Here is a 16,581-nt window from a genome sequence, read left to right on the forward strand (position 1 = left end):
ACATACAAACAACAGATCCATCCCTCCTCCCACTACCCCCAAGCCTCCCCCCAGCCATCCGCTCCTCTGAAAAGGTAAGGTCTCCCTATGGGGAGTCAGCAAAACCCAGTACATTCAGTTGAGGCAAGGCAAGCCCCTCCCTTTGTATCAAGGTTGTGTGAGGTATCCCCACCATAGGTAATGGGCTTCAAAAAGCCAGTTCATGCACCAGGGGTAGATCCTACTCCCACTGCCAGGGGCCCCTTAAACAGACCAAGCTATACAACTGTCTCACTTATGCAGACAGCCAAGTTCAGTCCCATGCAGGCTCCACAGCTGCTGGTCTAAAGTTCAAGAGTTCCCACTAGCTTGGTTCGGTTGTTTCTGTAAGTTTTCCCATCATGATCTTGATGCCCCTTGCTCATAGAATCCCTCTTCTCTCTCTTCAACTGGACTTTCTAGAGGTTTGCTTGGTGCTTGGCTATGGATCTCTGCATCTGCTTCCATTAGTTATTGGATAAAGGCTCTATGATGACAGTTAGGGTAGTCACCAATCTGATTACCGGGGTAGGCCAGCTCAGGCACCCTCTCCACTATTGCTAGTAGTCCAAGCTGGGGTCATCCTTGTGGATTCCTGGGACGGTTGGTTACATCTACACTTCCCTAGCACCGGTTTCTCCCTATCTCCATGATGTCTCCCTCTACCATGATATCACTTTCATTGCTCTCGCACTCAGTTCCTGTTCCAGCTCAACCATCCCGATCCCTTATGTTCTCATCCCCATCCCCTCTCCTCTATTGCCCTCTCACGCCCAGTTTACTCAGGAGGTCTCATCTATTTCCCCTTCCCAGGGCGATCCATATGTCCCTGTTAGGGTCCTCCTTGTTACCTAAACCAGAAGTTCTTTCTTATATGTGCTTTTGCAAATATTTTCTTTTACTCTTTGGTTTTTCTTTTCAAGCTCTTCCAAGTGTCTCCCATGGAACAGGTATGTTTAAGTTTCAAAAACTTAGCATTTGTCTTTTATCTGCAGTGACTTGATCTCACATCTAAGAATCCTTTGCCTTATCCAAGATCACAAAAGTTATATTTTCTTCCAGACTTTTTTTGGGGGGGATGCCTTATTTCTTTTAACTTTTTCCTAAGATATGAGGTATGCACATAGGCTCAATTTCACACTGATGTCAAGTTGTTCTAGTGTCAGTGGTTGAAAGATTATGTTTTCTCCACTAGTTTCCTCTTTACTTTTATTGAGTACAAATGGAAAATGTATGCATGCATCTTTTTCTACACTCTTGATTCCATTTAATTGACCTGCAAGTCAGTTCAGCAACAATATCATTGTATTCATTTAGAGAACTCCTGAAAGTCAGGAATGTGTAGTCTCCAATCTCTTCCTAACATTTTTTTTGAAGTTCTAGTTTCTTTGCTTTTAAATATAAATTATAGACATTGTTTGTCAATTTCTACAGAAGGGACTCTGCTGGGATTTTGATGTGACTGTACTGTTTCTAGCTACAAAGCAGTAAGACAGAAAGCTGACATCTCAACAATACTCAGTGCATTGCCCATGATCATTGTATGTCTCTATGTTCTTCAATGTCTGGTTTCTCACTGTTATTTTTGCAGGGTATCTTTTGGCAAACAAGTCCTATAATTGCAGGGGATACTTTAAAAGTGAATTTCTAATCATTGGGTGCTTATGTATACAAATGATTTCTGTAAACTGGCTTTGTGTCTTTCAACCCTGATAAAATTATGTGTTAATTCTAAAATTTTCATGGCAAATATTATACAATTTTCCATATAGACAGTTGTACAAGTAATGTACGCAAAGGCAGTTCTACTCTTTCCTTTCCACCCAAACTTGATTATTTTTTAATATACAGACCTTTATTTTGCAGCATAGTTGAGATCAACATTGTATTACTTCAAACCAAAAGGCAAAACTTTGCAATATTGCAGTGGCCATAAATACTGCATCTTTTACACTCAACACCTCATCACACATTACCATGATTTTTATTTTCAAGCTTTATACAGAATTTAAGTAATTTATAAAAATAATTTATTTATTTATGTACTTTGTATACAATTATATATACACTTACATATTATATAATTTATTAAGTAATTTGTATATTAATTATAAGAATTAATTAAGTAATTTATAAAGAATTTAAGTTAAAATATCTTTGTGTCTACTTATTTCTTTAAAACATCTCTTGCCAGGCGGTGGTGGCTCACGCCTTTAATCCCAGCACTCGGGAGGCAGAGACAGGCAGATCTCTGTGAGTTCGAGGCCAGCCTGGGCTACCAAGTGAGTTTCAGGAAAGGTGCAAAGCTACACAGAATAATCCTGTCTCAAAAAAAAAAAAACAAAAACAAAAACAAAAACAAAAAACTCTCATTCTTTATTCTTAAATATTCAGATTTTTTCCTACTGAAATTATCTTTATCTATAATAACTTCATTTAGTATTCTTTTACAACAAGCTTATTGGAGTTCATTATGCTTTCTTTCATATGCAAATGTCTATAATTTTTCTTCTGAAATATATTTTCCCCAAGTTAGTACTTTACTTAGGTGAGATATTGCATGCTTCTAATCCCAGTGTTGGAGAAGCATAGGCAGAAGGATCCCTGTGAGTTTAAGATTATGATACTGTCTGCTTTATCCTGAATATATTCTTAAACTTTCACTCACAGAGAAGGTGAGCTAATGGAAATGGGACCTAATTTACTGGAATCAAAACATTGCAGCACCATTTTTGGAGATATATTCATTTTAAAGCAGGGTATGCTGCCTATAATCAGGGCATAAGCAGGGTTTTATGTCTGATATTATCAACATCTGGGAATTCTTTACTACAATGCCTTAGATCCAAAACATATAGACACTTGGGCATCAGTTGCATAACTTACTGTATGTGTATAAAACACTAAAATAAGTCCATACTTGCCTTTGAAAAAAATCAGATCACAGATAGGAATCAGAAGATCTTACCTAGGGGGAAATATAATTCAAGTAGCAAAGTAATCAAAGAAGCATAAGATAAAGTAGAGACAGTGTGTTCCTTTTCAAAGAGTAGCCAACCAACACTGTGATCATCAACATGTAAGGCAATGGAAAAAGTAAGTTTACCTGTATGTTTACGACGTAGGTAAGGAACTGGGAATGCTAATAGTTATTCAAAGAAAAGAGGTCAAATAGTGAGTATTGCCTGGTACATCTGTATGTTTTTGTCTGACTTGATCAAGACAAGTTGGTCACCCAGCAAATGTTCATGAATGAACATAACTATAGGTGAGGGGATTTAAAGCCATGGCTTCCACTGAACAAGGTTCACATTGGGAGTAGTTATTATGTAAGATAACTCATAGACTGAACCCAAGAAATTTACTGCATAGACATAAATGAATATGAAAATAAATCAATTTGAAAATATCTATACATAAAATTATTTATTCAAAGCTTTTTAATAAATAGGACCTATAGAAATTTTGAATGGTGTTAATAGAAAAAGTAGTAAATGAATGTCAAGACTTCTTGTAAACCGACTATTTAAAAGCATGGGTTCTAATGATTACTATCAACTGAGAGGAATGCAAACAGTGTTGCTATAGGAAAAGGCTGCACATTAGTATGTATAATATTGCCTGTGTCAGTAAAACAGTAAAGAAATGAAAGCCGTAGGAGAGAAAAAGAAGAGAGAGATATACTAAGACAGAGATGGAATGCACTCATAAGCTGGTTTATATACCTGTATGGAAATATAGATCATCTCTGTTGAGTGAGGAAGAGAGTATTTAAAACATGATCGATGAATCCTTGTTTGTATTTGTGTATCATTTGCATGTCTGTCTCCCTTGTCACAACTAGCATCTGGTACTGACAGATTTCAAGAAAATTTTAATTTAAATCTCTGTCTGAGAAAATGTGAGCCATCTTATCATTTCATCTCTAGCTCCGTGCAGCCAATCGATGGTTCATCAAGCAAAACTTCTTGGGTAACTACCTGCCTTTGATAACCAGAACTCTGCTATCTAGAACCATAACATGAACTGGATTCTCTCTCCAGTACTCTTTGACTAGGCACATTTTTTAATTATATGAATATATATTAAATCATTGAAACAACATTCTTCATATTTCTCCCAAATAATTTTCTCCTCTATAACACTGTTTCGAGTAGAATTGCTAGTGTTTATTGAAGATACATCAGTTTATAACAAATATTCAAGAAATTTTAGCCTTGGAATTTTCTATGGATATATGTATGGACAAATTGTGGCTCTCAGTATCTTCCAACTGAATTAATAACAACAGATGGGAAAAATGAAGGTTGCCACCTTAAAGCAGTATGGGCTGCTGACCTAGACACCATTTGTTTGCTTTTAGATTCTGTTTCTGCTCTTTTCTTTCAGTCTCAAGACTTCTGAAGGACTCTCATCAACCTCCTTATACAACAGTTAGGTTGAGAAAACTAATAGATAAAATAATGGATGTCTTCTTTTTTTTCCTTTGCCTTAGAAAGGAGTGAGATCAGAATGTATGGAAGATAGTTTTATAATGGTTTTATTTAACTTTAACATGGATTGAAACTGAAATGTTCCATAATAAGATTTGTAACATATTAGTCACTTCCCCATTGCATCAGATGGCAGAGTTGTGAAGTAGTAACAGAAATTGAATGTGTATTTCAGCCACATATCCTTCTGGAGCTGAGTTTTGGAAGGCAAGGATTAGATATTTGAGTTTCATAAACATTCCTTTCTATTTTGTTTGGATTCAGTTAGGTTTTTGCTTTTGGTAGTAAGGATTGAACTCAGAGATTTGCACATATTAGGCAGACTTTCTACCACTGAGCTGCATACCCAGCCCCTCTCATGTTATATAGAGTACCATATTTTCAACAACTCAGTTAAATGTTTCAAAATAAGCCAGTGTTAAGTGTTTTCTGTACTTAACCAAAAGACACGAAAGAAATAACTGAATGACAAGGAAACTATTAAAAAAAATCCTCCTTTTCCTCCCTGTGAATTTCAGTAAATCCTCCTTATCTGCTGTAAATTCATAAATAGGTATGTTCTCATTGCTGTGTATAGATGGAGGCATTCTACTTATCACAAGGGAATGTGGTGTGTTGTTGCCTTAGCCATTTGCTATTGAGCAGTACAGCTTCCTTTATAATGAAAAAACTTAGAGCAATCTGCCTGCAGAAGACTATATACACAGCACTTAGTAGCAATAGGATGATTTTATGACCATCCGACTGTGTGGTGACAGTGCTGAGCACTGGCTAAGACCATGGGTTTTGAAGTCACACTGCTCAGACCCTCCTCTCTGCTCCATTCATTACTCGCTATGGCTGCTGCTGAGTCTGGTTCTCTAAATGTCATCTTCCACAAATGCAGGCTATATTGCACAGCATTGTGAAGAAAACTCCAGAGAGGTGTTTGCTGTGGGACGGTCTGTATGTCAAATTGCTCTGATTGGTCAATAAATAAAACACTGATTGGCCAGTGGCCAGGCAGGAAGTAGGTGGGACAAGGAGAGAGGAGAATTCTGGGAAGCAGAAGGCTGAGGCGGAGAGACACTGCAGCCGCCAGCCATGATCAGCAGCATGTGAAGACGCCGGTAAGCCACCAGCCACGTGGCAAGGTATAGATTTATGGAAATGGTTAATTTAAGCTATAAGAACAGTTAGCAAGAAGCCTGCCATGGCCATACAGTTTGTATGCAATATAAGTCTCTGTGTTTACTTGGTTGGATCTGAGTGGCTGTAGGACTGGAGGGTGACAAAGATTTGTCCTGACTGTGGGCAAGGCAGGAAAACTCTAGCTACAGGTGTTCCCTAAAATTACAATGTTTGGCACGTGGCCAGTAGACTCTATCTCCTAGTCATTAACTGTTTTAGACATGTTCAAGGCCATTGCTTGCATTCACTGAGCTGAAAAAAGAATTGCCTTTTACCTTTTCATATGCTTCCATTTTCTAGGTCCTACAAGCAAGTTTAAGAAGGGGATGAGGGGTGGGTCAGAGTGGGGAAGGTTGGGGGGGGGGGGGGGAGTAGGAAGAGGGGGATCTGTGGTTGGTATGTAAAATGAATAATTTTTTAAATAAAAATAAATATATATATATATATATATATATATATATATATATATATATATATATATATATATATAAAACTTTTGTGAGACCAAGTCAGCTAATCCTCATATGAACCAGATCAAAGAAAATTGTGGACTCTAGACAATAGAACATCCTCTTTGGAAATGCTGTGGTTTTCGGGAAGTTGCCTAAAGTCTTAACGTCAAAGGAAATAGTCCAGAGGAAACCATCCCTGCAGCTTTGGATAGCAACAATATCAATCCTATTATTTAAACTGATATTTAAATCCTGGAGTTGGCCACTGTGAGGAATGAGGGGAAGTTGAGTGCTCTTCATTCTTTCTTTTTTTTTCTATATTCTTTTCTATATTCACCATGTCTGGCTATAGTTGCTGCTTGTAGAGATTCTAGGAAGAAGGCAGGAGCAGTACAGTGCTAACAGAAAAAGATGAAAAGGAGAATGTAGCATGAATCTTAAATGGTCTTATTAATAAAATCAAACCTGAAGCAGGTATTGGGGTGAATGCTGGAAGATCAGAGAAGCAGAACAAACCACAGCCACCTCACTCTGCCAATTCCTCAGCTGATCCTGTTTCCTCAGACTGGAAGCCTCTGTGTCCTCATGCGGAATGGATCTCAGCTGAACTGCTTCTCGGAAGCCTGAAAGCTTAACCTGTACTAGTTCCTGGTCCTCACGCCTTATATACCTTTCTGCTTTCTGCAGATTAAAGGCTCACTTCCTGGGATTAAAAGCGTGAGTCACCATGCCTGGTTATGTCCAGTGTGGCCTTGAACTCAAGGAGATCCAGACAGATTTCTGCCTCTGGAATGCTAGGATTAAAGGTGTGAGTGCCACCATTTTCTAGCCTCTGTATCTAGTGGCTGTTCTGTTCTCTGACCCCAGATAAGTTTATTAGGGTGCACAATATTTTGGGGAACACAATACCACCACAGGAGGAGGGGATGGCTTCATTAATTATATATCACTGTAAGCTTAAAATAGCATATTCACTTTTTTAAATGCCCAAGTTTAAAGAGGGGGAAAAAGCAAAGAGTCAGCACTGACTTATCAGCTCCCAAGTGTTTGCACTATCTCATCAAATCTTCGCATTGATTGCACAAGACGTTCCATTGGATTAGACGGGTCATCCTGTGATGACACAGTTCAGTGGTTTAAAACAGCAAGGCTGATAGAGTAGGCGATTCTCAGAGACATTGGCCATCCATAGCACTATAGCTGTGTACTCATCATGCTAACACACACTTCTTAGATTGTTCCAGAAATGAAGAGTAGTTGCAAACTCTCCCAAGCCAATGCATCTTCCAGAACTGATATGTTACTTCTATTCATCACTCATGGCTCAAACAAATGCATAAACTCGAAAAGGAAGAGAATGCACAGCTCATAGGAGGAGAGTTACGGATACTGACAAGCAGTCTTGTTTGCCCCTAAAAGGCAATTTCCCTTTTTGAAGATGAGAATGTAAGATTCTGGAAGACATGGACATCTGAGACAAACTCATGTTCCCCTTTAACAAGCTGTTGGGATACACATCCCCCAAATCTTCTTTCTTTTGTATCTTGTTGCTTCACATACATTCACTTTTACATTCACATTAATGCAACACACAAAACAAATATATTACTTCCCTGGGGAGCAGTGAAGGTTGTAACTCATATCAAGGTTGGATCAGTGTCCCAGTTTTGGATGAGACACTGATACTGCATCATGTAGTTCCTTTACTAATATTGAGATAAATATTTTCAATTTCATAGTCCTATTTTGTTTTGTTTGCTCTGCTGTTCCAAAGTCCTTTAGCACTCATGAGGCCGTCAGGAACCTCTGTGTGTACTTCCAGCCCAGTAAAACCATGGCATGTAGTTCAAAGAGAGGACACCAATTAAGCTAAGAACATTTTCCAGATTCAAGAGAGCCTCTGCATTTAGAGCATGGTCTATGGATCAGTGGAGATAGTAGTTCAAAGGGACCAGTCAGTTTCGTAAAATAAGCACCTTGGTTACCCATTAAATTTGCCTTTGTAAATAGAGCAGAGCCAGCTTCTCTTTGATCTTTGGAAGACAGTTCAGCATGCTATACATAGCACAGAGATGAAAGCAGATGAGGCTGCTTAACGTGAAATACACCGCCGAGTGATATACAGCTTTGAAACTGCTGGGAGAGGCACACGTCGTTTGTAAGTAATGTCCTTGTTTTGTAGTATTTTCATAGGGCGGTTGACATTAATTTCAGGGTTTTAAAGATTCATATAAATAAACAATGGGCACTGCAGGGAAAGTTATAAAACATGAGTCATAAATATGATCGATGGTTCATAATCGCCTGCATGTACCTATTTCCTTCCTTTAAAATTACATCTTACGCTCACGTTATTTCATAAAAGGTCCTTTGTCAATCTCTCTGATGCTCAGGACAATGATTTTTTTTAATTTAATAGAAATGCTTCAATGACATACATTTGATTTTTTTTTTTTCAGTAGCTGGTTGGAACGGCTCGTGTTTGTGTTGGTAGGGGATGGTGTGTTTGAAATAGAAAATAAAACACATTGTACTTTCTATCTCAATGACCAACTACTTGCTCCTGGTAACTTGTGTCTGAGGCATATCTCCCCTCCAAATGTCAAATTTTATCTTAGTTTTTAATGGCTGCAAGGCAAGGTGTCTTCTCATATCTAGTTTTTTCTTTATTCTGTGCTTTGCCATTTTAGTACAGAATTTAAATCTAAAGGAATAAATCCCTGTTGGATTGGATTTTAACAAAGGTAAGAGATGACATAGGGAGGGGGCTGGGTGGGATACAGTAACCGGTTTCCACCCTCACTTATTTCACCCTGTAGAATTTCTTGTGAACAAATACACATGATATGTGAAATCATCATCTTACTTTAACCTTTTCTAATGTTTGTTTCAAAAATCCTTATGTTTAAAAAGGCCTAAGTTATCTCCAAAGTCTGAGTTTTCAGTATTTACCAGATTACATTTTCTTTAATAAAAATTTTAAAGTACCTACTTTTCAACTGTTTTTTATTTCCAATAAAATAATTTTATTTATTTTCAATAAACAATATCTTCTGTATTTCACTTAAAATTTATTTTTGAATAATGCTTATACTTGACAGTATGTCTTCATGTTTTAAAAATAAGTTTTGGTATCTTTAAAAATTAGAAGAAAATTGGTTATAGACAAAAACACAATTATGTAATGATATCTTAGATGCATCTATGACCAAAAACATGACCACTACACAAAGATACTCTGTTCAGATCTTTGGCAGCTACATGGAAGTGGTAGTTTGTTACAGCAATAAAAGAAAAATAATAAAGATTTTGGCACCAGGAATGCATCTGCACCTGTCCAACACATATCAGGGTGTGTGTGTGTGTGTGTGTGTGTGTGTGTGTGTGTGTGTGTGTGTGCATGCACTGAGGACTGAATCTAGATTGGGTGCTCTTTCACTGAGCTACAGCTTCAGCCCATTTCATAAACTAGAGAAAATAAGTATGAAGGAACTCAGTTTAATAATAAGAAATCTGAAAATGTAGGTTGCACACACAATTTCTTTTAATAACTTTTTATATGTATAATTTATATCTCCTTTTTAATGAAAATAGCTTTATTGATTTTCTCATTACACTGATAATAGAAGAACATTAACACAGGAGAAAAACCCCAAGCATAATCCAGTCCAAATTCACTTTAACTATTTTGAATTTCACCATTTTGAAACATCTGCAGTTAGCATTTTGATGATTTTTATGGAAATTGGAAATATATTCTATTCTTATACCAAATCATTATTTCAAGATAACACTAGACTTGTAATGACTTTAAATCAAGATTATAACACTTCTGACCTATACTTAATGTTGCCAGAAACAAGTCCAGGATGACCAATTAAATTTGAATTTTGAATTAGCAACGAATACTTTATTTCCATCAGTCCCTCTTGGACATACTACATAGAAAAGAAGATGGTTTATCCACCACTCAAATTTAATCAGGTACCCCACATTTTTATTTCCTATGTGTAGCATGCCTTCCAATATGATTTGGCTACCTTAACTAAGAACAGGTGATTGAACATACAGTTAGACGTTCTGAGCACACATTGGCTTGACAATGTTGGGCAATGCCTATAAAAAGTAAGAGCCTCATACTTATCAATTCTAAGATACATTTTTTTCATATTTAACATGATTAAATTACAATCAGTTGCATTTTCTAATGTTGGTTTGACAGAATAGATTTGTATTTTATTGCCCACAGAAGCTTGTTATCACCACTAGTATTGAAGGCAACATATAGCCATAAATGTGTTTGTTAATCAGCAAACCATTCCAGGAGCATTTGGAGGGAAGACTGTAACTTCTGCTGCTGGATATAGCCATGTTTCTGATGTGTTTCATTAGGAGCTAGGATGTGCAATTATCAAATCTGAAGAAAAGATGTATGGTTTGGAAGAAAACCTTGGATCTTTTCTTGGAAATGCTGCAGCCTCAATGTCATTGGTGGTACAGAGACAAGGTGTGTGGAACAGCATCAATGCCAATGACGTCAGGTCAAAAAGTGGCTGAATATAGTTAAACTCCAAGTGAGAAATACTACTTGGACTACTTTAAGTGCTTTGTTTTCTATTTGCTGTAGACAGTAGAGAGACATGGTAGAATCTGACCAAAATTAATCTGGGAGGACCTTTAGTTAGCATACGATGGTAAGTCTTAACCCCCATCTTTAAGAAGGTCATCACAGAATCAGGCAGATGGTTCAGTGCTTAAGAGCACTTGCTTCTCTTGCAGAGGAACCAACTTTGGTTCCCATTAGCTACATAGTGACTGATAACCACACATAGCTTCAGATCCGGGGATTCTGACATCTCCTTTTGACCTTCTGGGCACCACGCGTTTATATGGCATACATATATGCTTGCTGGCAAAACACTTATCCACATAAATAAATAAGTAAATAAATAAAAAACAAACAAGCATAAACAAATTACTTGGGAACACAGGTTAATTGTGGAGTAGTAGCCCAGCATGCACCTGTCTGTGGGTTTGTTTCCCAGTACTTCTAAAACTCGCAGGGAAGCAAGCAAATAAACCAAGTCACATGAGATTGTCATATTTTAACTGACAAAGTTTCATGTTCCCTAACGGAACATAAACTAATGTTCTATGCAATACTTACTAGGAAGTGAGCTGGAGACACAGCTTGATTGATAGAGTCCTTGCCTAGTCTGCAGGAAGCCCCAGATTGGATCCTAGCACTGCATGATCCGAATATGGTAGAAAACACATGTAACGTCAGCAATTGGAAGAGGAGATGACAGAAGCCAGAGGATCAGACAGTCATGGTCATTTTCAGTTACATAGCAAGTTCAAAGCCAGCCTCAGATACACAAAAATCTGTCTCAAAACAATCAGACAAATATTAAAGAATAACACTATCAGTAGATCAATAGGAAGTTAGAGTAGACGAAACACAGTATTTGTTAGTGATTTGTTAAAAGTGATGTTGAGTTTTGAAAAATATGTAACTCTCTCTTGTTATGGCTTTCATAAACCTAAGTGATAATGGAATTGTGTTTTATGTGACATAATTTTCTCTTTAGAAGTAGTTTTCAGCGGGCCTTCATATGGAGACAATGTCATACATGGCCATTTTTGTCATTGTTATGTTGGGATCTCATAATAGGGTCAATGTTAAGAAGGAATTGGTGCTGAATGGAAACTAAAATAGTGATCCTTTTTTTCTTCATTGTCCATTAGTTTAGCTAATCTGCTTGTTACCTTTCTTTGAGATTATAATTTAATTGCAGCATTTCACTATTTCCTGTCTTCACTCCAAACCCTCCCATATACACCTTCCTAATCTCCTTTACATTCATGGGGTCTTTGTTCATGAATTACTGTATGTACATATGTATATACCTATATATTCTGAAATATAACCTGTTCAGTCCATATAATGTTATTTGTATATTTGTTTTCAGGGCTGACCATTTGGCACTGGACAACCAATTGGTGTGCTCTAGCCTTCCTCTGTAGTTGCCTAGAAATTGCTTGTTATCTTTATCCAGGAATTACTGGTTCCACAGTGGGTAGATTTAGGAGACCAGTAGGTAATATTGAAATAGATGTTTCAAAACCAGTTCAATAATAAAACATTTTTTTTTTGCAATTTCTGCTGACAAGTAAAGAAATAAATGGAAGAAATACATAAAAGTCAAACTTTAAATGAAATAATTTTAGTAACAAAAATGTAATTTCATTTCTTGTATCCAGTATCCCCTCCCAGTTAGAGCATGTTCTAGCAATGATGAGGACACAGGAGCAGGTAGGACAGATGTAAGGAAAAGCCTTGAACCAGCAGCTAGAGCATTTATAATGAAGTCCTGGCTGATGAGTAGTACACCATATCTTCTCTCTCCTCTGATTATTCTCTGCAGTAAGCCTCTTAGTACTTCTACTGTGACTTTGTCGGGGCACTTGGAGGGAGTTTCCACTCCTGATTTTGGAACTGAGGGGATTTGAGAAACAGACAATGGATCCTAGAAGAGACAAAAAAGAAGCTGAGCAGCTTCTAGGCCCACTACACTTGACATCAGTTTGAGATAAAGTATTAATGGAACCTGAAAACACTGCAGATGAGAAAAGGGAGGAACTCACTGTAGAAACATGGGAAGAAGAGAACCCCAGTGGCGTGCATATACAAGCAGCATCCATCTTATTCATGTGGCAATAAGCAGTGCACAGCTTCTCCCTGGTCCCTTAGCAGAACTCACTCTCTTTCTTCCTCCTTCCCTGCTTCCCTCCTCTCTTTCTACTTCTTTCCTCCTCTCCCTGTCTCCATCCTTCCCTCTTCCCTTCCTGGCACCCCTCCCCCCCATATCTAGAAGCCAACCTCCCCACAGGATGGACACAGACGTTTCGATCTTCTCTGCTCCCTTGTGTTCAGGGGCCTAGCTTTGGAGGTAGTAGATGAGATTGAACAATTACACTAGTAATATTTAGTTTAATGCATTGGGAAAGGATTATCAACTTCACTTCTTTTCATAGCCAAAGCTTTGTCTTTTATCCATTCTTCATCAGTAATAAAGCGGGTATTGTGAGCTTCATCTACTTGACTCCATATTTGCTTTCTAGTGTATCCAGAACTTGCTGAGAAGGAAGGGGTATTACCTATCTGGCTCCTTTCAATCCTGACATAAGTTATCTCAGGTTGATGTCATTAATTACCCAATCATTTCTTACCTTCTCTTCTTTTGATCCCATGTTATCAAGAAGCCCTAGAATGGTAACCTTAGATTTTATGAGGCTTATTTCTAGGAAAATAACGTGTGCAGCAGATTTTAAGTATCTGGTCTCTTTGGTATTTATATTACTCCTTGTGAATTAACAAATAGCCATTTGATTTGATACTTCTCTTTTTATTAACCTGAGCCTGGTTAATATGTATCTTCCATAAGACAAAGGTCAAGCCACAAGATAATCTTGACATTTTTATGCCAAACAGGTAAAGTTATATGCTTTATCACTTTATCTGATATGCTTTTAATATCAGGAAGAGTTTCATTATTTGACTACTGAGAGAAAAATGTATGATTTCTTTACATTCAAATATGTTCATCCTGAGGTGTAAATTATATTTACTTACCTCAAGAACTGGGAAAAATAAAATCAAAATCAGAGATATGGTTATTTGGTTGAAAGTTAATAGACTATAAACTGACTTGAAATTGGATAGTGATATGATTCATTTATAATATATATGAGTCATGTCAGCATTTTCTCTTTTTAGTTTTGAAGTTCTTATTACAACGTACTATAATCAATTTAAAGGGCTCACAATGTTTTCATGTCATAGACAAGATACAGTCTTGTCTTAGGGCTATCCTCCAATTATTGAGAAGCTTGGAATATTATGGTGTGGGGAGATGGCTCAGTGCATAAAGAGCTCGGCTTGAGTTTGGATACCCAGCACCCATGTGAAAGCTGGTGCCATCTATAAACCCAGATAAGAAGGGCTGAGGTAAAGGGGATCCTTGGAGTCCACTGGCCAGCTGGCCTAGCTATTGAGTGAATCCTAGGTTCAGTGAGAGATCCTGTCTATGAAACAAAGTGGATTCCCACAAATAGACCAAACTACACAACTGTGACACATATGTAGAGGGCCTAGGTCGGTCCCATGAAGACTTCCTAGCTGTCGGTCCAGAGCCTGTGAGCTCCTATGAGCCCTGGTTAGTTGTTTCTGTGGGCTCGCTTGTGATGACTTTGACCCCCACTGGCTCATACAGTCCTTCCTCCCTCTCTTCACCTATTGGTGGGACTCCTAGCAGTAGGATGTGAGCCTGTCCCTCATGCTTGAGCTGGCTTTTGAGAACCTATTCTCCATACTGGGTTGCCTTGCTCAACCTTAATACAAAGGGAAGCGCTTAGTCCCACCTCAACATGATATGCCATTCTCTGTTGACGTCCATGGGAGGCCTGCCCCTTTCTGAACAGAAACAGAGGAGAAGTGGATGGGAGGACAGAGGGGAGGCGGGAGGAAGGAGGAGAGGAGGGAGGGGGAAACTACAGTTGGGAGGTAAAAATAAATGAAAAAACTTTATAATAATAAAAAAGAAAGAAAACAAAGTGGAGCGAGATAGAGGAGTGCAGCCAACATTTCCTTCTGGCCTCCACATAATGTGTACCTACACACACCTGTGCACACGCATGCCATACACCACACACACACACAGAGAGAGAGAGAGAGAGAGAGAGAGAGAGAGAATTTTGTGAGTTTTTCTTTGTGGAAAAGGTTATTGTCAATGGTAGGCTTTTGTAACAGTGTCTTGCTATTCAGTCTAGACCAATGGTTCTCAGCATGTGGGTCATGACCCACATATCAGATGTCCTGCACATCAGATATTTACATTAAAATTCATAACAATAGCAAAATTGCTACAGTGAAGTAGCAATGAAATAATTTTGTGGTTGGAGGTCACAACAACATGAGGAACCGTGGTAAAGGGTCCCAGCATTAGCAATGTTGGGAACTACTATTAGATTGTTCTCACACTCGTGATCTTTCTACACTAACCTCCCTAGTGTTAGGTATCACAGTGAGCTTCAAAATGCATTTTTTCATGTCTAGGAAGATGTAGACTTTATTTTAGAAAGGTTCAAGGGAATCAAAATACAATATAAATTTTCCATTAATGTATACATGTTTGCTATAAGAAATGACTTGTGGGTTAAGAGCACTTACTGATCTTGGAGAAGTCCCATGTTCAGTTCCCAAAACTCACCTGGCAGCTCACAACAATCTCTAACTCCAATCCAAGGGAATCCAGTACCTTTTTCTGGTCTCCATAGGCACATGTACTTGGGCACATTAACTGATACAGGCACATTTGAGTGCGTGCGCGCGCGCGCGTGCGCGCGCGCACACACACACACACACACACACACACACACACACACACACACACACAACACACAAATCATATTTAAAACCCACATTTACTTTCAGTGATAATTACATATTCCAAAAGTTCCCAAGCAAGTCAACTTTGGTAATAATGAAGATGACTTTTACCTTTATTAATATAATTGACCTAACTTCTTAATGGCCTTCTAAGACATTTAGAAGGTTTTGCCATGTCTGTGGGCCTAGCATGATGTATGGATAGATGACTAGATATGAACAAGCAGACCTTGTGAATTCCAGGTGAACCTTATGCTCATTTTCAGAACTTGAACAAGATAAGAATCTTTAAACTCCTACTTTTCTAATTGGGTGATAACACATTATAGTGGTGTAGTAAAGTTTTAAAGTATTACATCAAAAAGCTTGTCTCACAGCTGACTCAATGGATAACAGATGACATTTGTTTTTGTTTTCACACCAGAGCATCTAGCATGCTAGAAAGATGTGAACCACTGAACCACATCCCTAGTTCAGACATGATTCTGATGAGTGTATATAAACTGAGATGAGTAAGGGTTAATTTATTGCAGAGGAATGTGTGTGTGTGTGTGTGTGTGTGTGTGTGTGTGTGTGTGCGCAGAACCAGCTGCCTTGACAGCACTCTGGTGCAGTGAATCATGGCTGGCTGCCAGACAGAGGCTCCAAAGCCTCTTGTGCAAAGTTAGGTGATGAGCTGCATAGTATAAATGATATCATGCTGGAGCCCTGACTTCAGATTTCATGGGGTAGGAGGCCCACACAAACTCCCAGAGAGCTCATACTCATTACAGTCAGAAAAGTCTGTAAGCCCAATAATTATCCACATGGCCTTTTGGGGATGTTTACTTAATTCTTTAGGATTTCTTCCCTTCATCAACTATGTTCCCAGGTATTTTGGTCCCATGACCATTGAACGCTTGTCTACCTCCCCTCTATCCTCATGATCATTGGAACTAAATGAACAGAATTTGAACTCTTTATGGAACTTGTAAAAAAATTATCTTTCATATACTGT

At 38.1% G+C, this 16,581-nt stretch overlaps 1 protein-coding gene across 1 annotated transcript in view; it reads left to right on the forward strand.

The window, feature by feature from the left end:
- The first annotated feature begins 8,154 nt into the window (after positions 1-8,154).
- The window catches only part of Tspan12 (tetraspanin 12), a 91,641-nt gene continuing 83,214 nt past the window's right edge, over positions 8,155-16,581 (forward strand). Inside the window, exon 1 of the mRNA XM_037203496.1 lies at positions 8,155-8,291. The gene's annotated coding sequence lies outside the window, so the exon portion shown is untranslated. The remainder of the gene's footprint in view (positions 8,292-16,581) is intronic.

Source organism: Peromyscus leucopus, chromosome 3, assembly GCF_004664715.2.
Source record: "Peromyscus leucopus breed LL Stock chromosome 3, UCI_PerLeu_2.1, whole genome shotgun sequence".
Classification (NCBI taxonomy): domain Eukaryota; kingdom Metazoa; phylum Chordata; class Mammalia; order Rodentia; family Cricetidae; genus Peromyscus; species Peromyscus leucopus.